The 26287-nt window shown below is 43.6% G+C and overlaps 1 non-coding gene across 1 annotated transcript; it reads left to right on the forward strand.

The window, feature by feature from the left end:
* Positions 1-20775: 20775 nt before the first annotated feature.
* Positions 20776-20843, forward strand: LOC118153361 (small nucleolar RNA SNORD45). The gene has a single exon (XR_004742600.1). It is a non-coding gene; the product is annotated as a small nucleolar RNA SNORD45 (small nucleolar RNA).
* Positions 20844-26287: the final 5444 nt, after the last annotated feature.

Below are 26287 nucleotides of genomic sequence, written 5' to 3' on the forward strand. Positions count from 1 at the left end.
CTCTCGGCGGCTCATTTCTCAGCCCTGTGTCTGTTTGTTGTTGCTGCTGGCTTGTTTTCGTAGTTTGGGTTCCCCCCACCAACATATCAGAATGACTTAATCTTTTTTTTTTTTTTTTCTGTTGAAAATTTTTCTGAGCTTTCATTTATCTGAATGTTTTTTTTTTTTTTTTTTTTTTTTTAGGGAAAAAGAGAAAAAGAAGGGGAAAAAAAGAAAAAGAGGGAAAAAGGAATATTACTTCATTCCTAAAATGGGTTTCAATAATGGCCGATCAATATTTTGAGTGTTTAAAGTGGTTAATGCATATTTTATGTGTTTAAAATGGAGACCTCTATTGTGTTTATTTGTTCTGGCTCTGAGTTCAAATCCTGGATATCGTTATCAATTTGTTGTCTCCTTGAATCTAAATCTCACTATGTGTCTTATGTATCTGGGTGTTAAGATCTCTTATTGTTACATTAATCCTTTTACCCTTGTATCCTTATAGCTTTGAAATCTATTTTGTCAAATGTGAAAATTGCAACTCCTGCTTTTTATTTATTTATTTTTGCTCTCCATTTGGTTGGTACTTTTTTTTTTCCAACCCTTTATTTTGAGTCTATGTATATCTTTGGATATACCGTTGGATTTTGTCTGTATCTTTTGATTGGGAGATTTGGTTGATTTAACTTTAGGGTTGCTGCCATTTGATATTAACTGGCTATTTTGTCCTTTCGTTGATAAAAATTCTTCTTTATGTTAATGCTCTTTACTTTTTGGTATATTTTTAGAAAGGATCATACTGGTTATTCCTTTCTGTGTATATTGCTTCTTTTAGAAGTTCTTGTAAAGCAGGCCTGGTGGTAATAAAATCTCTGAGTACTTGCTTGTTCCTAAAAGATTTTATTTTTCCTTTAAATGTAAAGCTTAAATTGGCAGGATATGAAATTCTGGGCTGAAAGTTCTGTTGATTAAGTATATTGAATATTGGCCCCCACTCTCTTCTAGCTTGTAGGGTTTCCGTTGAGAGATCTGCTGTAAGCCTAATAGGCTTACCTTTATGGGTAACTTGATCTTTCTCTCTGGCTGCCCTTAATATTTTCTCCTTCGTTTCGATCTTGGTGAATCTAACGATTATGTGCCTTGGGGTTGGTCTTCTTGAGGAATATCTTTGTGGTGTTCTCTGTATTGCCTGGGGTTGAATAGTGTCCTGCTTTGCTAAATTAGGAAAATTTTCCTGGATAATGTCCTGGAGAGTATTTTCCAGCTTGACTTCATTCTCTCCGTCACATTCAGGTACACCAATCAAGCGTATATTAGGTCTTTTCACATAGTCCCATATTCCTTGGAGACTTTGCTCATTCCTTTTTATCCTTTTTTCTCTATTCTTGTCTTGTCGTTTTGTTTCATTAAGTTGGTCTTCGACCTCTAATACCCTTTCTTCTGCTTGATCCATTCGGCTGTTTAAGCTTGTACATATTTCACTCAGTTCTCGTGTTGTATTTTTCAACTCCATAAGTTCATTTGTATTCCTCTCTATATTGTCTGTTCTTTTCAATATTTCATCGAACCTTTTTTCCAAGTTCTTAGTTTCTTTACATTGGGTTAGAACAAGTTCCTTTAACTCCCAGAAGTTTCTTATCATCCACCTTTTAAAGCCTACTTCAGATAATGGAACACAGTCCTTTTCCATCAGGGCTTGTTCCGTTACTGATGAGTCCTTTTCCATCAGGGCTTGTTCGGTTGCTGATGAGTCCTTTTCCATCAGGGCTTGTTCGGTTGCTGATGAGTCCTTTTCCATCAGGGCTTGTTCCGTTGCTGATGGGTTCTGATTTTGAGTATACTCGGCCTTCTTAGGCTGTTTTTTTCCCTTCATTATAGATGAACCGCCTTTCTAATTAGTTTTCTGAGTTGACGTCCGACTTACTGATTCCCAGTGCTGGGATCCGAGCCACCCACTGTGGCAGCCTAAATAGCAGTGGTAAGACTGATGGTGCTCTTCTGCCCGGGAATCTCTGGTCTGGCTTCCCTCTTGAGTCCGCAACAAGCAGCTCTGACTTCCCGGAGCTCCAAACTCTGGTCAGTAGGGGAAGCGGTCCTGTTGGCTCTGCATGAAGAGCTGCTGCGCCGAGACGCCGGCAAAACCGCTGTGGCGGCCACAAGAGTCGCGCTGGCGACCCGTGGGGCTCCTCCACTGGGAATCGGCTAATCGGTGAGTGACGAAAATTCGTCTAAAGATGTGGCGTCGTCTCGTTCTCTGAGCTTTCACTGGGAGCTACAATCCTGAGCTGTTAGTGGTCGGCCATCTTGAATCGATCTCCCAGAATGACTTAATCTTTGAGGCAAAAATCAGCTCAGCAGCCAGTTCTGAGTCTTTGCGACTCACATTTGGGTTAAAGAGCCTTTGGAACTTCGGTTTCAGTTTGATGTCAGCTAGAGGTTCTTATCAGGTACCAACAAAAGATAAAAGAGGAAGAAGACTATAGAAACAGAGAAGCTAATACTCAAGAGATGTAGCCCTGCCACACATCCACACTCACGTGTACCCACATACTCTGGGGTTATCCTCCTGCTAAGTGAATGGACAACGAAATGCTCTGCCTTTGGGATAGCCTTACTGTCTGTGAAATAACCCTTCTCTGCCTATGGGGTAGCCCTGCTCTGTCTATGGGATAGCCCTGCTCTGTCTGTGAAATAACACTTCTCTGCCTATGGGGTAGCCCTGCTCTGTCTGTGAAATAACACTTCTCTGCCTATGGGGTAGCCCTGCTCTGTCTGTGAAATAACACTTCTCTGCCTATGGGGTAGCCCTGCTCTTCCTATGGGGCAGCACTGCTCTGTCTATGGGATAGCCCTGCTCTGTCTGTGAAATAACACTTCTCTGCCTATGGGGTAGCCCTGCTCTGCCTATGGGATAGCCCCACTCTGTCTGTGAAATAACCCTTCTCTGCCTATGGGGTAGCCCTGCTCTGTCTGTGAAATAACACTTCTCTGCCTATGGGGTAGCCCTGCTCTGCCTATGGGATAGCCCCACTCTGTCTGTGAAATAACCCTTCTCTGCCTATGGGGTAGCCCTGCTCTGTCTGTGAAATAACACTTCTCTTCCTATGGGGTAGCCCTGCTCTGTGGAACAGCCATTTTGCTGTACACCGTTGCTGTGATAAACTTTCTTTTACTGTCATCTTGCTCTTAAATTCTTTTCTGAGTGAAGCCAAGCACTGTCTCAGGCTAAGCCCCAGCTTCGGCATCCACCTGTCTTGCATCAGTGCTATTGGGCTTGCCACTTGTACCCATGGACGTGTAGCAGGACTCCCCTGAGACCACAAAATGCAATGTCTATCTGCTTTGGAGTCTGACAGCTAATGAATACATGTAGGGCAGAATTGAGTCTTAGCTTTTTAAGTTATAACAGTGTGCTTGGTGGCAGGTTGTAGAGGAAACTCATCTCTAGCTACTGGTGATTGACAGTGTCACTAACAGAACCTGAAGCTGTTTGCTAACCCATGCTTCCTACCACCCAATCCGGAACCCTCGCAAAACCAACCAAACCAAGGATTGGTGCTGGGAATCAAAGGCAGACCTCTACACAGGGGTCTAGGGCCGAATTACCCAAAGTGGCACCCACTGAAATCTTTCCCTGGGAATATAAGTAGGAGATGTACAACGGAGTGGCCAGGAGCAGACGTAATGCAGGGAGAGGGTACGTAGCAGAGCTCATGAGGTAGAGCAAAGAGAAAGTGTTAGGGGGGAGCAGGAGGCACAGGAGCAGAAACACGTCAAGGCACACTTTTGACAAAGCCAGTGGAGGAAGAAACCTGGGCCCTAGAGCCGCTGGGAAATAAGGCTACCACCAGACAACAGGGATCCCACTGAATCCCAAGGGCGTCTCAGGGCTGTGGTGTGAGCAGCCAGCGGAATAGAATGTCTGAGGTCCAGACGGTATGGTCATGGTGGCTGCCCCACTGCCTGACTTCTGCCCATAGGTCAAAAACATTAAGAAATTCTGGTGAAGACATGTTTCAAACCTACAAACACTGACATGCATTGTGAAGACAAGAAAGATACCAATTGGTTTGTTAGCTAATGCCATAATTTTAGCAGACCTCCCGTACTTATTAAATAGGAAAGCATTCTTTCCTGGAAGCTGTTACTGTGTTAAGCAGAACCCAACACGGTCTAATTAGAGCTCTTATCAGGATCTTCATATAGATGTTGTAGGAAATAAGAGTCAAATGGCAGAAAGTTTTAAATATCAAAGTTTTGGGGACAGGAGAGATTGGAGAACATCAAGATGAATTAATTCAATGGTTGCACAAACATGTGGCTGCCCCTATATGAAGGGCATTCTAGGTGATAAAAGCAGTGCACCATGGTGTCTTTTCTCAGACAGCTCGAAATGCAGTAGAGCTGAGAGTCTTCTACAAAATTTCCGTGATGAAAGGCAGTGTGGGTATAACAGAGGCATGAACGAAACATTTAAATGTAGATAATGTCATGTGAATATGCTTATATAACTCTGTCTTTACTCAGAAACGAGTCCTTTTCTAAGCTCCTTGTAATTCACCTTTCTGTCTTGCTTTAATAAGAATTGCTGCTATTGAAACTTTTGATTGACCAAGATTTCAAAGGGGTCGTTCACTTTTCCTTTGTCCCTATCATCCAGTAGATGTTTATTATGAACAATGAACAGGCTAAAGAAGGTTCAAACTAAAGTTTTGTTATTAACGTGAGAAACAACATTGATAAGGATGGTTTTCAGCATAAATACGTATCTTACTACTATGTATTAGGTAACTGACATACTCATGAAAAGTGCCTAATAAGGTCTGGCTCTGTGCCCCACCCACATATCATCTTGAATTGTAATGCCCACGTGTTGGGGGAGGAACCCTGTGGGAGGTGATCAGATAGATCAGGGGGTGGTTCCCCCATGCTGACCTCATGATAGTGACTGAGTTCTCACACATCTGATGGTTTTATAAGGGGCTTTTCTCCCCTTTGCTCTACACAGTTTTCTCTCCTGCCACCATGGAAACAAGGACATGTTTGCTTCCCCTTCCACCATGATTTTAAGCTTCCTGAAACCTCCCCAGCCATGCACAACTGTGAGTCCACTAAACCTCTTTCCTTTATAAATTACCCAGTCTTGGGCAGTTCTTTATACAGCATGATAACAGAGTAATACAGGGTCTTCCCTGGGATGAAGCCAGCAAAGAGGAAAATCAGACACAAATGACAGAACCAGAGAGTCTTTCTTATTTGAACAGTTGCTTCTGATGTCCAGTCATGCTACAAAAGCTAATAAACTTAGATTGATCTGTGCTCATTTTTATTGCGCAATCCTTGTACTGCAATATCCTCAGGACTATTCCCGTTATCAAGCAAACTACTGGAAAGCTTTTCATCATGCCTAGTACTCTCTAGAATAGTACAGAGGGCCTAATAATTTTCCTTACATTTTGGAAGCTATTTGCATAAAACTATCTAGTATTGATGCATTTTTAAAATTTCTCCTATGATTGATTATAAGTACAAAGACCAGGCAAGATTTTTTCTGAAGTGGAGCACTTTTGAGGGTAAAAATGAATGCTAACCAGGTAGATGCAAAGAAAACAGATATAAAACAATATGCTCCTAGACAAACCAAGGGATATTGGGGGTTTTGGAAAGAAAGGGGTTAGCTGCTGCTCTGTAATCTATTCTCTCTCTCAGAGACCCACGAAAGACAAAAAAAATTTTGAAGAAATCATCTGGTCAAATTTAGTAAATGTATGAATCAGATTTCTTCATGATATTTACTGGAGGAAAGAAAATGGAGCGTCTTCAACTATAAAATGCTATTAGCAGGCTGTCTCTGGTCTACCTAGGTTGCATACAATAAGCAAGCACAGGATTTATAGATTTATATTGCAGCAGGGCCCCTGAAAAATGTCAATGGGAAATTCTTGCTTCAACAGGGTCTTGTGATTACCTGTGCCTTTTGAATCACTAGTAAAACTTCACAAGGGTGCAATTTATGATTTTTTTTTTTTTTTTTTGAGACGGAGTTTCGCTCTTGTTACCCAGGCTGGAGGGCAATGGCGCGATCTCGGCTCACCACAACCTCCGCCTCCTAGGTTCAGGCAGTTCTCCTGCCTCAGCCTCCCGAGTAGCTGGGATTACAGGCATGTGCCACCGTGCCCAGCTAATTTTTTGTATCTTTAGTAGAGACGGGGTTTCACCATGTTGACCTGGATGGTCTCGATCTTTTGACCTCGTGATACACCCGCCTCGGCCTCCCAAAGTGTTGGGATTACAGGCTTGAGCCACCGCGCTCGGCCCCGCAATTTATGATTTTTTATAGCTCTGATTTGATAATTTGACCTAATTTTCTAATTTTTTAATTAGGGAATTGTGCAGAATATATGCTTTTTTTTTTTCAGTCTCTTCTCTCCCTTTGCTTAGATAGCCGTCCTTAATCCTAAGATAATGTGTTTGAGTCTTTCATTTCCTTGATTGCCTTTGTCTTTAGAATTCTGCCTGCCACAATTGCATACGTAATGCCACAGATGTAGTGCCATTTTCACCCATCAATACTTCAGTGTGCATTTTCTGAAAGCAAGTATATTATCTTATGTAACCACAGGGCAATGATTACAATCAAGAATTAACCTTGAGAGATACTGGAATCTAATTGACAAACCTCTTCCAAATGTGGCCAGGTGTTCCCACTAACTCTGTACAGAGAAACTGACAACAGGCAGGCTTCCGGTCCAGACTGAGCCCGGGATCTCACGCTGTGCTTGGCTGTCTCGTCTTTGCAGCCTCCTTTAACTGGAAACTCCGCCTTGGTGTTTCTTTGCCTTTCACAATCTTGATTATTTAAAGAGTGTATGGCCTACACAGCTCTTCCAAAGACACTTCTTAAACAATGTGCTGGACTCAAAGGAGAATTTACTTGGGATCCGTTTCATTAGAACCATTCGCTCTTATTGAAAGACAGAGAATGCCCTACAAACGACAGGCGTAAACAAAAAAGATAAAAGCAAAATATTAAAATTATACAGTTAAAAAATATATTCAGGGTTTTTATTTTTGTTTTCTTTGTTTACTGTTAAACATTAAGATCAAAGTAACTTCCTGAAATATCAACATAAAAATACGAGTAACCATGTCACTATGAAGAAAAAAGTGACACACTAAGAACCAGTTTGTCTTCTCAGCTCATTTTTATTTGATGTGAATCAAAACATACGGTTGACAACTTAGAAGATAAAGGAAAATGTTATATCTGAACACGTACACACCAGTTACTTGATGTTTAATAGAGTAATGGGATAGGTGTTGGGGGACAATCAAAGACTAGGAAAAAAGAGTCAGAAGATGAAGCAACCAACGGATGGTGTCCCAGCAGTGGATGTACCACTCTCCAGGCACACCCAGTTCTGAAAAAAAACAGCACGTTTTCCATTTGCATGTGTTGTGGTGCTTTGGGCTTTTACCAGACACCTTTGACTAGCGTGGAGTATAGTAATCTTATCTGCTTTCTCTGTTTCCACATGTGTCTCCTGGATTGGATGGTTTGATCCTACTGGAATTTGACCTAACTTCATTGATACTTCTTCAGACTGTCATTGGTTTCTTATGTGGCTCATTCTTTTCATAGTCAATCCCAGCATAAAACCGTCTTGCCCACCACCTTCAAGTCAACAGGATCGTGGTTTTCCATCCTGCCTCCCTCTTTGGCTTAGTGCCCACACCCCACATCGCAGGCATCTCCCAAGGAGCTCCTTCACTGTGAGACTCTCGACGCGCAGCAGCCCACAGGGTATCCACACCAGGGATGGCTCTTGCGCGCTTTCCAATGTGTTTGTGTATTTATTGCACTTTTCTTTCTAGTGTATGGGATGCTAAAAATCTCTGTTTCTTGAAGGCTGAAATCTTTCCATGCAGGGAGTCACTTTAGGGGTATATGTGTGTGCCTACATCATCATCCTTATTGGTTACATTATTTACACCCTAAATCAGTGAGTTTATCTCTGTCTCCCAGAGCGTGGGAGGAGCGCCAAATGCACCAGCACGCTACAGTTTGCTTCCGCTTTGCTCCATCTTCGTGAGGGAGCCCTTTCAATGCACATCCAACTTCTTCTCCATTCGGGAAGCTCTTCTTACGACTCCCTCAAATTCCTGTGATTTTGTTTTCTTTGCCAAGTTGGTTTTCCTCTCTCTGTGCCCACATCTTTCTTTCCACTTGCTCTGGATTCCCGCGGGCTTTCCAAGGGCGCCCTCTGCAGCCCGGACTCGCCGTCCCGCGGTGTCAGCCTCCTCCCTGCTCTAGCGCGCACTGCAAGTCTGTGATGCTGCTTTCAGCTGCTGTAACCCTTCCTCGGGAGCTCATCGCAGACTGTAAAATCTGGCATTATATTTTTACTCCATTGTCTCTTTAAGTTTGTTCTTTCCAAAAACTTTCTTGATCTTGACTCAAATGGCGTTTGTCTACAACACAAAACTTTAAAAATATTTTTGAAATATTTCTGTAGAATCTGGGAGTATGTCATTTGTAGATTTGTCTATACTTTATCTTTCACACACACACACACACACACACACACACACACCCCTGAATGCTGTTGCCTGTGAAATCACCTTTTCTGTGCATACCCAGCAGTCAGGTGGCTGTGCAGAGCCAATGCCTGGCTTCTTCCCACATCACCTGGTGCAGCCCTGCTGCTCCCACTCATGCAGTCCTGGGATGCGGCACCAGGGGCACCTCGAGAACACATGCCCCAAGAGGGGTTGTCAGGAGCAGAAATGGTGACAGAACTAGCATCTTTATTCCTTTTCAACTGGCCTCTTTCTTGCAGTAAGGCTTCTTAATCAGCTTCCATCTACTTAACAATTATCAAAGATTTCTCGCTGACCCTAAGCAGAGGTCATCTGCCATCTGTCACCTGGGCAGGGTGCCCTCACGCTTGTCACATGGTTTGTAAGAGTCTCTTGCATGCCTTTCTGGGACCCCCATCAAGGGATGTGAGCACACATTCATTCAATACTCACCTCTTTCCTGCTGCTTTCCGTCCTCCATTCAGGATTGATGCTTTTGGCTAACCAGGGACAGGTGGAGGAGCATATTCTCCCAGGTGCTCAGCTGATGCCCCTGGAGACCATCGGGTTCCAGAGGCAGGGGACAGCCCCCCGAGGAGATTTCCAGTCACGAGTCCTACTGCATCTGAGGTGCCAGGAGGCCTCTGCTGCCCTCCAGCAGAAACGCTGTGATGTCATGATGAGTTATTATCACGGAAGGCATAGTCAGATGTCTGGATATAGTTTTTAAATTCTATTTTATTTCTGAAGAAAGAAAAACAAAGCCATCAATGACAGGGTTCATAAACAAGTCCCCAGAAAGGAATCTGACCAAGAGTTTCCCAAATTGTTACTTTAAATTTTCATCTTTATCCATATCTTTTTCTAGAAATTGAGAACTCTCTGCTGTTAGCCTGGTGACATGTTCAACCCCCGAACAAGTGTGGATTCCTTTCATTCAGGAGCTACGTCATTTAGCAAACCGACACATAACATGAACAAAACTGCTGTCTGGGGCTAAAAGGTGTACCCCTTGGGTCCTGAAACTGCTCTGGACATGGGTCTAAGTGACCCAGAAATCACGGCCTGAGTGCTGGGGGTCACTGTCGTCAAGATGCCTGAAGACTTGTGGAGGGCCTCAGTCTCTTCTTGCACATTCCTTTGTTAAGCAAGAATCATTGGTATCAGTGCCAAGGCTGAGCAAATGTCTACTCAACTTTGAATTAAAAATGAACTCAGAAGCCGGGCGTGGTGGCTCAAGCCTGTAATCCCAGCACTTTGGGAGGCTGAGGCGGGTGGATCACCTGAGGTCAGGAGTTCGAGATCAGCCTGGCCAACAAGGTGAAACCCCGTCTCTACTAAAAATACAAAAATTAATGATGAGTTCATATGCTTTGTAGGGACATGGATGAACCTGGAAACCATCATTCTCAGCAAACTGACACAAGAACAGAAAATCAAACACCGCATGTTCTCACTCATAGGTGGGTGTTGAACGATGAGAACACATGGACACAGGGAGGGGAGCATCACACACTGGGGTCCGTTGGGGGGAAATAGTGGAGGGACAGCGGGGGGTGGGGAGTTGGGGAGAGATAGCATGGGGAGAAATGCCAGATATAGGTGAAGGGGAGGGAGGCAGCAAATCACACTGCCACGTGTGTACCTATGCAACTATCTTGCATGTTCTTCACATGTACCCAAAACCTAAAATACAATAAAAAAAAGAAAGAACAAATGAAAAAAAAAATTAACCGGGAATGGTGGCAGGTGCCTGTAGTCCCAGCTACTCTGGAGGCTGAGACGGGAGAATCTCTTGAACCAGGGAGTGGAGGTTGCAGTGAGCCAAAAACATACCACTGCTCTCCAGCAAGGGAGAGGTCTGGCAGGCCACTCTGTCCAGTCTCAAATAACGGGGATCAAGCTCAGGCTATCCTCATGTCCCCAAATCCTTTCCTGGTTCTCTTTCTGCCATGTCATAAAAAATAGAACTCTTCTGTAATTTTTCCACATTTTTCACTATAAAATAGTGGCTATCTACATGCCTGCTTCATTCAGTTTTCTAGAAGTGCCTGATATCTACAAAATTTTTAGGATTTTGACACAAACTAAAAATTTCAACAATGCCATTATTTTAAAAATAAGTCATTTCTTTGTTTTTTCCTCTTTACCTAGAAAGTGATCTCAGATATGCATTCTTTTTTTTTTTTTTGAGACGGAGTTTCGCTCTTGTTACCCAGGCTGGAGTGCAATGGCGCGATCTCGGCTCACCGCAATCTCCGCCTCCTGGGTTCAGGCAATTCTCCTGCCTCAGCTTCCTGAGTAGCTGGGATTACAGGCACGCGCCACCATGCCCAGCTAATTTTTTGTTTTTAGTAGAGACGGGGTTTCACCATGTTGACCAGGATGGTCTCGATCTCTTGACCTCGTGATCCACCTGCCTCGGCCTCCCAAAGTGCTGGGATTACAGGCTTGAGCCACCGCGCCCAGCCCAGATATGCATTCTTAAGCAATTTCTAAATGCATCTATGTAGTACTATGAAGTACTGTCAATCTGAGGATATTTATTAAAGTTATAAATGCATACGTTTGTAAAAGCTAAACATCTCAATCACCAAGCACTTTTTCTTGCAAATTTTTCTACGCAAAACATCTGGAGCTGAAATAACCAGAATCATATGTGCTTCCAAGTTTTGTAAACCTCTCCAATTTCCTGGATTTCTTCTCCTCTAATATTTGAAAACCAGCATTTTATGAGAACACAAGAAAATGCTGAATGTGGCAGGCATGCAAATGGTCTCAGCTTACAGATTTTAACCTGAGTATATTTCAGTACCGTATGGAAATAACTAGCTTAACAAATGTTACACAGTCTACAACCTCAGCATCTGCACCTGTAAAACCCCTGGGACACTCCTGGCTATTGAGTAATTTATTGCACCAAAAGCATCCACACAGCCAAGAGCAATTTATTGAACCAGAAATCCAGAGGCTGTTTATTAACATTTATTATGAATTCCTACTACGACAGACACATTTTAAAGGCTTTTTTGGTCATTTGGCTCACAATTTCAGTGGTATGCAGAAAATAACATACAACCACAGTTGGATTTTGGTTAGGTGGAAGGCCTGACTTTTTGTGTGTCAATATAGATACGGACGGAGTATGGAATTTCTCTGGGATAGTCTAGATGGAGCTGCTACAAGATGTGGCGGAATGACAGACGAGAAGCCAACAGCTGCCATTAGTAGTGGAAAAAGAACACTCACACCTCTCAGTTATGTGAGAAATACATCACGTGTAAACTATATTCAGCAAAAGCTGTGATCACTCAATGGGTCAGCCTACGGTTATGGAATGCCTAGGGTGTTGCTTTTCTGACCAGAAGCCTCTGTGGCTGGTGGCACCTTTGCCTGAGTTTTGCCAAGACCCACTGGGCTCGTCCCACCCACTTGGCCCGACAGGCTGTTCTCAGCTCACACTGCCCCTACCAAGAGAGCTGGCTCTCAGTGCTCCGTGAGCTGGACCCACGAGCAGCTGCAGCTGTGCCTCAGTGGGTGGGGTTCCTGCATGATTTGTGAAGCCAGAGGCTCAGGTCTGCAGCCAGCATGTGAACAGCTGCAGCTGTACCCAGGGAGTTCCTGCTCCACCAAGTTGGAAGGGGTGGGGCTCCCACTCGTCTCTGGCTCCTGCTGGCTCCACAGAGTGTGCAGCCCTGGCTGTGCCTCTCTGCTACAGCCAGCGTGATGGTAGCCACTGCTCAAGACAGACGGGCTGCTGCTGCTGTCACTGCACTATTTGTTATGCAATGATTATGAGTCAAGCATTTGGGCTGAGAGGTGAAGAACGAAAACAGGGACTGTGGGAGAAGGACGTGTCTGCCTTCCTTAGCGTTACAAAAGCTTCATGAAGGTTATCCATCATCTTTGAACCGAGACTTGACAAGCAGTTAAACATTTCTAGGTAGCCAAGCAAGAGGAGAACATCTCTGGCACAAAGTGACTTTTAAAGAACACCCTCGGCAAGCTGAAGACATGAAACATTTACTAGGCAATGAACATGTACAATAAATCATTTACCGTGTCTAAGAAATTGCACAAGAAATTATAAGAACAAAATGACAAAGACAGGATATGCATATCATTGGAAATGACAGGAATTTAAGGGTGTCAGACAACAGGAGAGAAAACATAAGATAGAGTGGGAGTGCAGTTAGTGCTCAAAATATGTATCACCCGTTCCCGAACACTTGGAAACTAGGCACTGAACTTGCAACCAGCCAATGAAAAGAGGAAAAACGATCCATTGCCCAATCGGCAATGCAAACAAACAAACAAAAAACATGTTTTTTAAAAAACCAGTTGTTCCAGAGAAGCACAGATGAATTTAACTGAGCCCTGACATACATTTCCCCAGAACGCAGAGATGGTTCTCATGGCATAATACACCATGTACTTCACAGCTTATGTATTGTAAGAAAAGCTTGCATGGAAAATGGTGCCCTTTACTGTCCATTTAAGGCGCAATAATGAAACCACGTTTCAGTAAATGAAATTCTATTTGGGGTCCAATTAATGTGACATTTCTCTTTCCCAGGAAGGCATTTCTCTTTCCCAGGAAGGAGTTCTGAGGCAGTATCTAAAGACAGATTCAAAGGTTTCCTCGGAAAGCAATTCTGGATTGGTTACAACACAGGGAAGGGCCAAGGCAATTTTGGCTTAGTAAACTAGACAATCTCACAAAACCCAGTTTGGGTTCCAAGACCAGCTAGAATGAAAATTGGGTTCGGGGTTGTTGCACCGGTTGCTTCCTACCAAAACAACAGTGAGCAGGGCGAAGGATGCTTGATGAGCGGAGAATACACAGTGTGGACCAGCGCACGCCTAAGCCCTCTTTAGCTGCTCACTAAGAAGCAACTGAAGTCTGACATCGTGTGAGAGGAATGGCTACCCTGCTGGAGAGACAGCGTGGAAAAAGAAAAATGTTTGGCCAGCCATCAGCAATTACAGCCGTTCAAGCAGCAGCGAATACGTGAGTGATCTTGCAGCCACGAGTAACAGCAGGTGAGGTGAACGGAACCGTCCGGCTGAGCCCCATTCACACCACAGAGCAGTACGCAGCCAACCTATTGCTTTCCGCACTGAGTTATGGGCTAGCTTGCCAAATAGCATTACGTTACTAAAACTAGCCCACACTTGGAAAAAGGTTAAAACTCATGCATTCAAACACCTCCTAAGACCCCCACTACTCCAAAGTCCATAAAAAGCAATAAAACGTCTCACATGGAGCATCTTTTTTTTCTGCTTGAATAAATAAATCAAAGGATTATATAGACCGTTCCCTCTCAGTTGGTTAAACGCTAAAGAACATCATGGCTATTTACGGTTAACAGGATCAAAAAGGGCTTCCAGCAACCGGACAAAACCTCCTCACAAAAGATATACTTCCGCCAAAAATGAGAGTCTTGACTTTTACAAAGCTGCTCCTAATTCCTTTTCCTGGGTTTTGTGTAGCACTCGGGAGTAAATCAAAAGCTAGAAGTGTGGGTGGAAGAGAGTATGGGAAGAGAAGTTCCATCCAGGGGTAAAAAGTGTCACAAAGAAGGCCTAGAGGTACCTGGAGCTGCCCCTGCTCCGGGACAATGTGTCCTTGTGGAGGACAGGGTAACAACGCTGCAGGCATGGCCAGGACTCTGGCAGAGAACGACACCTCTGTACCTGTTTCTAGGGCCACTGTAATAAAGTAACACAACCTGAATGGCTTGAACAAGAGAAATGCGTTGTCTCACTGCTCTAGAGGCCAGAAGTTCAAAATCAAGGTGTCTGCAGCATCATGCTCTCTCTGAAGGTTCCAGAGGAAGATACTTCCTGCCTCTTCCAGCTTCTGGTGTTTCAGGAAATCCTCGGCCATTCCTGGTGTGTGGCTGCGTCTCTCCGCCCTCTGCCTCCATTGCCAAATGCGCCCTCCCAGTCTGTTTCTGTGTCTTCACCCGGGGTGCTTCTCTGTGTCTGCGTCTCATCTCCCTCTTCTTACGAGGACACCAGTCACTGGATCAGGACCCAGCCTAACCCAATATGACCTCAGCGTGTCTTGACTGCTTATACCTCAAAAACCCTGTTTCAAATAAGGCCTTATTCTAAGGGTCATGGTGAACAGGAATTTTTGAGGGATACTTTTTAAAGCAGTACAGCCTTCAATTGCAGGTGAAGGTGCTTGGACTTTTTCAATGCACCCCCTGCCCCACTGGAGCCAGAGAGAATGCAATGGAGAGCACCATGTCGGGACCTTATATGAATCGAGCGATGACCCTGACCCTCCTTTGATGATCAGAAACATTTAAGGTTTGCTGTCTGACTCTCTTGTGTGTAATTTTCTCCCTAACTAGAAGGTTCCTGAAGGGCTGTGACCTACATTTTTTTTTGTCAATGTATCATACAATAAGTATTTTTTTGACATGAAACATTTCGAGAGGATTGAATGGAAACCAGGTATAGAACAACATGTATTAAATCCCCGCTGTTGAGCACGATTCATACATTAACTCATTAGGCATCATTAGGCTCCTCTCAAAGAGGAGAAAATGGATGAATCTGGAAGCTTCGAGGCTGCCCAGGCCAGGCAGAAATACATGGTTTGAATGTTTAACGTGACTTCAGGGGACCCAGCAAGTGCACAGTGACTGCATTTAGCAAGTAAGACTCCAAAGTGTTGTGGGAGGGATCAATCTGGCCACAGCCTATGAATTTGATCTCTTTTAGAGTATTTGGAGAAAAGCTATTAGACTCTGGATTTCCTTTCCTTTCAAGTTATATCTGGTTTCTAGGCTGTGCCTCTATAAATGCAAGTGGCCCACATGGGAACCTGAACTTAAAAGTTACGAACATAAGACATATACACATTAAAATTCTGTAAGAAAAGACTACTTAGTAGAAATTTATATGATTTTTTTTTCCTCATAATTTTCTGAATTTTTAAATGAACACTTTTACTTCCATAACAGGAAAAAATAAGCACTGATTAATCCCAGTCCTCCTCGTGGTCCTGTCTCCAGCTGTCCAGCAGGTCCTCTCATCTTCCGTGGAGATGAATGCCGACACCCAACAGGCCTTTCCATACTTGCTACTGTGTCTTGGCCCCCCCAGTTAACCTCGTTTTCTTTCCTGAAGACCAGTCAATGATTGCTCAAATTTCTTATCACGGCCTTTACAACCCTGCATGTCTTATAGGTTTTCCCTGCATGTCATGGGTTTTTCCTGCATGTCTTACGGGTTTTCCCTGCGTGTCTTACGGGTTTTCCCTGCGTGTCTTACGGGTTTTCCCTGCGTGTCTTACGGGTTTTCCCTGCGTGTCTTACAGGTTTTTACTTACCTCATCTCTCTAAACTCATCATAATCTACTCTTTCCCCCACTCACTCATATGGCATTTAGTTGGTTTCTAGAATATGCAGCATTGTTTTTTCTGTTTAACGGAAGAGTTCTTCATACATGCTGTTTCCTGTCTGGATTTCTCTCATCTAGACAGTTTGTATGACTGGCCTTTTTCAGGCTCTGTGTCTAAGAAAACATCACACTCTGACGTTAGCTCCATCTCCCACATTCTATAATGACAGCCTTGCGTTTGCTCTAAAGCAATTCTGTCCGTGCTGGGCTCAGACCGTCTTGTTTAACATTGGGCCCAGCACCTAGCACAGCGCTCGACACATGGGAGGTCCTTAACAAATGTTTGAAAAGTAAGTGAAAATTGTCATTTTAATAACAAAACTTCACTGTCTACTTCATAGGGTAGGAAAATCAAACAAAACAATGTTATTGGAAAATACTTCATAATTGTAACACAATTAAAGTAAAATATATTAACGTTTTACCTACTATGCATATGTATTGGTACATTTCAATATATGTGATATCTCATCCACAAAGGCTGTTGATATTTTTTAAAGGAACACATATGTATATTTTTTAAAATCCTCTTTGTCAAGTTAACTTTAAGTGCCAATACCATAAATATGGGAGCATGATTTTATTCATCTAAAATTGTATCTATTTACTTTCTGGCCAGCTGTGTTTTATCAGTTAGGAAGCTTTTGGCTTTAAGTAATGAAAAAAACTACAATCAAAGCAACAAAAATAACAACTTGACTCAAGATGACTTAAAGTATGAAATAGTCATTAAGTATGAAATAGACTTAAAGGGCATTTATAATCTCACATAACAAGAATGGCGGAGGCAGGTGCGCCCCAGGGTTGGTAAACACAGTCCCTCAGAGAGCTTGTCTGAGGCTCAGGGTCTCAGGCGGACACATCTCTACACTCTCCATCGTAGACAAAGATGCTCCTTGACTCGGGCTACTCTGAGCCTGCTTCTGGCTGATGGTATAGATGAAGGTGGCAGCGGAGGATCTGGGGAAAAGTGGGAGTTTTAAGATATATTTTGAAGCTTGAAACCACAAAACTGACTAAAGAATAGGATGAGGGGACAGGAAGTCAGGCTGTCTAGTTTGAGAAACTGGTGTATGGTTGGTGATGGGGGTTTTTTAAATATACAAACATGTCATCTGCAAACAGAGACAATTTGACTTTCTCTCTTCCTATTTGAATACTCTTTATTTCTTTCTCTCGCCTGATTGCCCCGGCCAGAACTTCCAATACTATGTTGAATAGGAGTGGTGAGAAAAGGCATCCTTGTCTTGTGCCAGTTTTCAAGGGGAGTGCTTCCAGCTTTTGCCCTTTCAGTATGATGTTGGTTGTGGGTTTGTTATAGATGGCGCTTATTATTTTGAAGTATGCTCCTTTAATACATAGTTTATTGAGAGTTTTTAACATGAAGTGGTGTTGAATTTTATTGTAAGCCTTTTCTGCATATATTGAGATAATCGTGTTTTTTGTCTTTGGTTCTGTTATGCGATGAATCACATTTCTTGATTTGCGTATGTTGAACATTGCTCTCTTGCACCCCGGGGATAAAGCCTACTTGATCATGGTGGACAAACTTTTTGATGTGCTACTGGGTTTGGTTTACCAGTATTTTGTTGAGGCGTTTTGCATTAATGTTCATCAAAAATGTTGGCCTAAAGTTTTCTTTTTTTGTTGTGTCTCTGCCAAGTTTTGGTATCAGGATAACGCTGGCCTCATAGACTGAGTTAGGGATGAGTCCCTCCTGCTCAGTTTTTTTAGACTAGTTCCTCAAGGAATGGCACCAGCTCTTTTTTGTACATCTGGTAGACTACAGCTGTGACTCTGTCTGGTGCTGTGCTTTTCTTGGTTGGCAGGCTCTCTAGGACCAATTAATTTCCGACCTTCTTATCGGTCTGTTCAGGAATTCAGTTTCTTCCTGGTTCAGTCTTGGGAGGGTGTGTATGTCCAGGAATTTATCTATTTCTTCTTCATCTTTTCATTTTATGACCATAGACGTGTTCATAACATTCTCTGACTGTTACTTGTTCCCTGTGAGGCCAGTGGTAACATACTTCTTGTTGTTTCTGGTGGTTTATTTAAATCTCTCTTTTCTTCTTTATTAACATAGCTAGTGATCTATCTGTTGTATTAACTTATTGTTCTTTTGAGTGGTTTTTTCACATCCCAATCTCCTTCAGTTCAGCTCTGATTTTGGTTATTTCTTGTCTTGAAGGCAGGTGATTTCTTATGGAGGCGAATATTTGCTTACTTAAAGCCCAACTTTTAGGGATCTCATTTCTACATATCTGCTCCAAAGAAATAAAAGACTTATCTTTAACTGAAAAACCTGGGCATGCATGTTTATGGCAACATTATTCATAATTACTCAAAACTGGAAGCAACACAAATAGGGCCAAGCCTGGAGGCTTTATCTGACCGTTACAATCCACCAACCTCCAGTCGTGCCGAAGACCGTGTGTTACTCTCACCTCTGCGTCAAGGACATTGCACTGTACAGTGGAGATCTCCAATTGCCCCGCAGAGGCAGAGATTCGGAAGACAGGCAGAACACGCATGTCACCCCCAGAAGGTCAGTTGTCTATAAATATGAAACCATATTTTATATTTATTAAATATAAAATAACAACAGCTGTGGGGCTGCTCTTAACCAATAACATAACAAAAAATATCCCCAGTTATTCTGACCAAGGTCTGCACCGAGTCAGCACTAGACCTGTGATGCAATCCCACTAGAAAACACTGGATAAACCTTCCTCCTGAAACTTTAGGGAATCTGAGAGACACAGTCACATCACACACTTCGACAGAGTACAATTCAGCAAACGCAGTCTACATCACACATTGAAAAACCAAATTTTGTATGCAACTCCTTTCTGTAAAACAAATATTTTTACTACAGTTAAAAAATAGAAGTTTCCAATTCAATTTTGCAACTAGAAAGTAATAATAATGTGGTGTCTTTATGTTAAACTTTGGAAAAAAACAGGGAATTTGCCTGCTCGGGTGAATGAATTCTGCAGGACCTTAAGGCTGCTCGCTGCATAAACCGAGACTTCTGAGGTAAGCAGGGCTCCCTCTGGCGACTGCTCCGGATAGCTGCTCCTGCGGAACTCCAAGCCACGCCGTCTCAAAGTAGCAGAAGCCAGCAGGGCTGCATTCGGTGTGGCAGATAATCCACCTAAGCACTGTGGACAGAGAGAGGTGCAAGAAAAATGGTGGCATAAAGTAACTGATCGCTGACATTTCACTTAGGAATTGACTCCTTGCAGGGACTGAGACAACACAGTATCTCCCATAGGTCTGGTAGATCCAGAATCCCTAGAGCCCTGTAAGAAGCCACCCGGCACATCCCTGTGTGGGAATCCGTGGCCTGGCAGCCTGCAGAACTCCTGGGCCGGAGACTTCCTCATCCTGTTGCAATGTCCAGGTATCTCCACCTCAGATGCCCTCATCTTCCCGGAACCCCTCTTTTTCTGCTAACATTCCTCTGAATAAAATTCCCTATTTGCTACAACATAGAAAGAGAGTGGGAACAAGAAAACTAGTTACCAACTAATAAGAAGGCCCTGGGGCCGCTCGATGTTTAATCTTCTCAAGGGATGAGAATGTGTCTCGTGCTTCTCAGCGTCTGAAATGGAGCCCTTGCTAATGGCTCAGTGTCACTGGACGTACTCCCTGGATCATAGATGGCAGCTGCGGAAGGCAGTGAGGGTGGAAATGTCTCACTAGGCTGAATTGAAGTGAGGTCTACCCATTGCCTTCTTTGCACATGTTTAAGTGTTAAAAGAATCTAATAATTTACCCATAAGAGATAATCAAACAAGAGAACAAAGTTGTATGCCCGAAGATCAGAATCTTAGCTTTATTTGAAATAATGGAAGGTTGGAAGTCAATTCATGTCCATCAGTGTGGGGCTAGCCACCTGCCAGCGGGTTACATCCCTGCAGGGAAACGACACACCCATGGAGAGAACGATGGTCATTGATGGCATTGGGATGGCAAGAACTCCATGCAGAAAGCTGCCCCACAAAATGAGATGCAGTTGACATTGATGTGTCTGTACTTGTGCAAAGAGAGATTTGGGAAAGACAGTTTACTAGAATGTTAACAATAAGTTACAAGTTTTGAAGTGATTTTAATTTCTTTTTTTTTTCAATTTTCCGTTAGGCTTGGATTTTCTCCAAGCATATCTCTGACGTAGATATGCATCATCTATGTCAGCAGTCCCCAACCTTTTTGGCACCAGGGACCAGTTTCATGAAAGACAATTTTACCACAGATCAGGAGTGTGAGGGACGGTTTAGGATGGTTCAAGCACATTGCGTTTATCTAGATTCTCACGAGGAACATGCTAGATCCCTTGCGTGCCCAGTTCACGGTAGGGTTTGTGTTCCTATGAGAATCTAATGCCACTACTGGCCTGACGGGAGGTGACGCTCAGCTTTGCTCACCTGCCCCACCACTCACCTCCTGCTGTGCAGCCCTGTTCCTGACAGGCCACAGACCCAAACCAGCCCATCCCCTGGGGGTTGGGATCTGTGATTTGTGTAATTAGAAATAAAGTTGCTTACATTACTCTAAAATAAAAGGACAGTAGCGTTGTTCTAAGGTATTCTAGAAGTGCAATAGTAGGGATAAGTGCTGCTGACAACTGTAGGGATATTTAGTCATTTTAGGGAAATAGAAGAAACTGGCTGAATCTGAGTTTTATTTATCTTCCTTCAAGACAGCTACTAGTAATCTGCAGAAAGATGATTAGGAAATAAATCAGGAAAACCGAGCCCAAAGTGAGGTGCAAAGGTTCTAAAAGGATCAGTGGTCAATGATGTCATGGCATGTATTAGCTGAATCCATGGCGTGAGTTCTAAAATTATACTGAGATATAGCGGAAAAACAAAGGCTCAGCTATGCTTTCATCAGATTTCAGTTCCTTTGACAGTTCCCTGAGTGGTCAACCACACTTACTGTGATGAGCTACCACTGACCTGGGCCCTCTGCTCTGTTCTTGTCACAGTTACAAGGTGAGCTTTCTTTAAAAGATTATCTGACTAGCAATTGGCCTTGCCCATTGGCTTGTGAGCTTCCTGAACAAATGCATCATTTCTTTTTCCGAGACACAGTCTCACTCTGTCAGCCAGGCTGCAGTGTGGTGGCGCAATCTTGGCTCACTGCAACCTCGGCCTCCCAGGTTCGAGTAATCCATCCACCTCAGCCTCCTGAGTATCTGGGACTGCAGGTGAGGGCCACCATGCCTGGCTGATTTTTGTATTTGTTGTAGAGGCAGCGTTTCATCAAATGAGCCACCTGTCTTGGCCTTTTATAATGCTGAGATTACAGGCATGGACTGCCATGCCCAGCTACTTTTATTTTTCTTTAATTTTTGTTGATAATTTAATCCTTGGTGACTGACACATATTGGGGGCTCAAAACAAGTTTGAGTGAATTTATAAAAGCAGTACAATGTGACTTTTAAAAATAGTTGTAATAGCTGGGTGCAGTGGCTCAGATCAGCACTTGAGGAGGCCAAGGCAGGCAGGAGATTGAGACCATTCTGCCCAACATGGTGAGACTTCATCTCTACTAAAAATAGAAAGATTGGCTGAGCATGGTGGTGGGTGCCTGTGGTCCTAGCTACTCAGGAAGCTGAGGCAAGAGAATCACTTGAACCCTGCAGGTGGAGGTTGCGGTAAGCCAAGATCATGCCACTGCACTCCAGTCTGGCAACAGAGCGAGACTTCATCTTAAAAAAAATAATAATTATTATAACACTTTGACAATGGAAACACAAATGACCTTAGTGATCTGAAAGTTGCGTTTTGTACTTTTTGCTTTGATTGCATATTTTGAAACAATAGATGCATCACATTTTTTCCTTGACTGTTACTTCATTTTCTATTCCTCAAAGAGGCTATAGATCCTGGAGGAAACACCAGAGCCCATACAGGGGTGGTTCATTGTGAGAAAAGGTAAGACAAGTAAGTCCCTCTATTTGAAAGCCTGAAATGTGGTTTTTCAGCAGGTGCATTGCATGCATAATCAAACAGATTAATGTGGTTCTAACTGGTAAACCATTAATTAGCCACAGAATATACTCAAGGTCATTCAGAAAGATACACAAGCAAATCCACAAAAGAGGATTAGAAACCCACTGTGTTCAGCTATTCTTGTATTGCTATAATGAAATACCTGAAGCTGGGTAATTTAGAAAGAAAAGAGGTTTAATTGGCTTATGCTTCTGCAGGCTTCAGAAAGTGTGGTGCCAGCATCTGCTGGGTTCTAGTGAGGGACTCAGAAACCTCACAATCATAGCAGAAGGCAAAGGGGGAGTAGACATCTCACATAATGAGAGCAGGAGCAAGAGAGAGAGCAGGTAGGGGGAGGTGTCACACACTTTTAAGCAACTAGATCTCATGATAACTCACTCACTCTCATGAGGACAGAGCCAAACCAGTCACGAGAAACATCAAACACCTTCCACCAGACTCCAGACTGGGGATTACATCTCAACATAAGACTTGGAGGGACCATCCACACTATATTTGTTCTGCCCTTGACCTCCCAAATCTCAGGTCCTTCTCATATTGTAAAATCATCTCATGTCCTTCTCACATTGCAAAGTAATCTCTTCTCAATAGTCCCCCAAAGTCTTAACTCATTCAAGCTTTAACACAAAAGTTCCAAGTCCAAATGAATTCCTTCCACCTGTGAGCCTATAAAATCACAAGAAGTTATTTACTTCTGAGATACAATGGGAATACCAGAATTGGGTAAATAGTCCTGTTCCAAAAGGTAGAAAGCAGCCAAAAGAGAAGGGCTACAGGCCCCACACAAGCCCAAAACCCAGCAGGACAGCAGTTATTAAATATTAAAGCTCCAAAATAATCTCATTCAACTCCATGTCCCACATCCAGTGCACACAGGTGCAAGAGATGGTCTCCTAAGGCTTTGAGTAGCTCCATCCCTGTGTCTTTGCAGGGCACAGCCCCTCAGTTGCTCTCACAAGCTGGAGTTGAGTACCTGCAGCTTTTCCAGGTCCAGGGTGCAAGCTGCTGATGGATCTCTCATACTGTGGTCTGGAGTACAGAGCCCCTTTCCCACAGCTCCATTAGACAATGCCCTAGTGGGGACTCTGTGTGTGGTCTCCAACCACACATTTCTCCTTGACCCTAGTAAAAGCTCTCTGTAAGGGCTCCACCCCTGCAGCAGACTTCTGCCAGGGCACCCAGACTTTGCCATACCTCCACTGAAATCTAAGGGGAGGCTACCAAGCCTTCTTCACTGTTGCATTCTATGTGCCTTCAGGCTTAACACCACATAGAAGCACCAAGGCTTAAGACTCGTGTCCTTTGTAACAGCAGCCAGAGCAGTCAGGATGTGGGGACCAGTGTCCCATGGCTGTGCAGAGCATTGGGGTCCTAGGCTTGGCCCACAGAACCATTCTTTTCTCCTAGGCCTCTGGGCCTATGATAGGTGGGGCTGTCTAGAAGAACTCTGAAATGTCCTTGAGGCCTTTTCTCCATTGTCTTGGCTGTCAGCACCTTGCTCCCTTTTAGACATGCAAATCTTTCTAGCAAGTAGTTGCTCCACAGCCTCTTCTGATAATGATTTTTATTCCTCTCCTGATAATGCTTTTTCTTTCTCTGTCATGTGGCCAGGCTGCAAATTTTCCAAACTTTTGCACTCTGTTTCCCCTTTAAATATAACTTGCAACTTTAAGTCATTTCTTTGCTCCCACATCTGAGCTAGGCCGTTAGAAGCAGCCAGGTTAGAAGCAGTCAGGTCACATGTTGAACACTTTATTGCTTAGAAATTTCTTCCTCCAGATACCCTAAGTCATTACTCTTAAGTTCAAACTTCCACAAATCCCTCGGGCATGAACACGATACAGCCAAGTCATTATCACTGTCAGCATTTTTCTCACAATCATTTAACCAGTTTCTAAGAAGTCCCAAACTTTACCTCATCTTTCTCTCTTCTCCTGAGCCCTCCGAACTCCTCCATCCTCTGTCCATTAACCAATTCCAAAGTTGCTTCCACATTTTCAGGTATCTTCATAGCAACATTCCACTCCTTGGTACCAATTTTCTGTGTTAGCCCATTCTTATATTGCTATAAAGAAGTGCCTGAAGTTGGTCACTTATAGAGAAAAGAGGTTTAATTGGCTCACAATTCTGTAGTCTGTATAGGAAGCATGGTGTTCATATCTGCTTGGCTTCTGGAGAAGCCCCGAGAAGCTTCTAATCATGTGGAAGGCAAAGTGTGAGCACAAGTCTCACAAGGCCGGAGGAGGAGCAAAAGAGAGGATGAGCGGGAGGTGCCACATGCTTCTAAACAACCAGCTCTCAGAAGAACTCACTCATGCTGGGAGGGTAGTACCAAGCCATTCATGAGGAATCCACTCCTGTGACCCAAACACCTCCCACCAGGCCCTACCTTCAACACTGAGGATTACATCTCAACATGAGATTTGGAGGGGACATCCAAAGTATATCACCCAGAATTGGGCCAACTTCAAGGTTTTGCAGTATCTGAGATAATGTATGCACTGCTCAGGATCAGAGAGGCTTCTAAAATGAAGGGTCAGTGAGAGAGAGAGAGAGTGATCCCAGCTTTGAGTATGAAAAGGAAAAAAAGAAGCAGCGTCTAAGTGCTGTCGGTTCTCAAACACGGGCATGAAGGCTCAGGGAATGATCTTAGAAGAAGGATATTGCATTGTCAGAAGACTGAAAGAAAACAAAACCGATTTGTGGAGGATGGGGTGAGGTTTCAGGTTAGCAGTAGTAAAATTCTCTCTTCTATTAAGGGCACTTTATTCATAGTCTGCTTATCATGTGAGAGGGCATCACACACATTAAAAAGGAATAATTCCATTTCCTTCCTTTTCTAAGTGATTTACAAGAAACTCGTTGCATAGATTTTTTAAAATCAACTAAATGCCCTCAAAGTTTAACAGTTGTTTACTATGAAGCATAATTATTGAAAATGCTGGGCTATATTAATAGAGGCATATTTGTCAGATTATGGAAGGCCCACTATAAGAATCACAACAACTTTGAATATTTGTTATTAATTTTTGCAACTGTGAGAGGCAAACAACTGAAGAGGCCCTGAATCCCACCTGGTGTTTAGAGGAACAGACATGCATCTATTCTGTGACCTTGGGAAATCCTTTTACCAGCTCCACAGAGTTGTTAATAAAATAATTCATGAGCTGATCCATGAAAAGCACTTACTTGGTGTAGGGCTGGGACTTAGCAAACAATCAGTGGCCGCAATCATCTGATTATCTGACAAACAAGAAACAGATTCCTTTCCTTATGTGACTTGTCCAAGACCTCACACTTGGAAGAAGTAGAGCCAGGGCTGCAATCCAGGCTCAGCTCTGTTTCAAAGTCCAAGTCCCTTCTTCACTCGCTTCTCAGCTGCCTATTCCCTTGATCTTGCCTGTGACGGTACCAGACAAGGCCTTTGCTTTGCCAAGATCTGATGTTGACATAATATCCCATGCTATCCCCAAGCTTCTTCCTTGAGAGATTGAGTCTTTCCATGTTGCTCACGTCTCCAGTGGGCACTTACATCTCCCTGACAAGCTACTTCGCTAAGTGCATTCCCTCTGCTTGCAAAATACTTAAATGAACAAACTAAGCAGATAAACTAACAAAATAAGCAGATAAACACACCTTCACACCTTGCTGCCAGCTCATTATCTGGGTTTATCTTGTTCCTTTGGCACATGCACAAGTTTTTGAAGAGCAGGCCCCTGTCTACCCCTGCACCATCCTCTCTCTCTTCAGCCCTTGCAGTCTGGCTCTAACTCTCCTTCGTGTGGAAACCCAGAGGTCCCATGACCACTGCTATAGCTGAGGCACTGCTCTGTCTTCTGTTTGTCAACCTTGACAGCACCAAGAACCTCTAAGCACCCCTCAAGCTTCCTGCCTTTGGCTTTCTGACTCCCTTTCATACTTTCTTGCCTCACTCCAACTTTGCCAGCTTGTCTGGTTTCTTTTCTTGACTCTTCTTCCTACCCTTTCCTGACTTGCTCAATTTCTTTTAATAATCAGAGAATTTCAGAATCATAAGAAATCTAAAACGTTATCTGGTTCAATAGTGATCTACTGTCCTCCCCACTGCCGCCAATATCCCCGGCTGGTGCCGCTCTAGGCCCTGCAGTGGTGGCGGTGGGCTCTCCCTGCCCCACGTGCAGGGCAGTGGACCTTTACCTGGCTGCCGATGTTGGGGAGCCAGGCTGCCTTCCCATGGTTCCTTTAACTCTGCCCTGTGAGATCTTCCCTGGCCCCTGCACCATCACCCCGGACACCAAGGCTCTCA

The sequence above is a fragment of the Callithrix jacchus genome, chromosome 4 (assembly GCF_049354715.1).
Source record: "Callithrix jacchus isolate 240 chromosome 4, calJac240_pri, whole genome shotgun sequence".
Taxonomy (NCBI): Eukaryota; Metazoa; Chordata; class Mammalia; order Primates; family Cebidae; genus Callithrix; species Callithrix jacchus.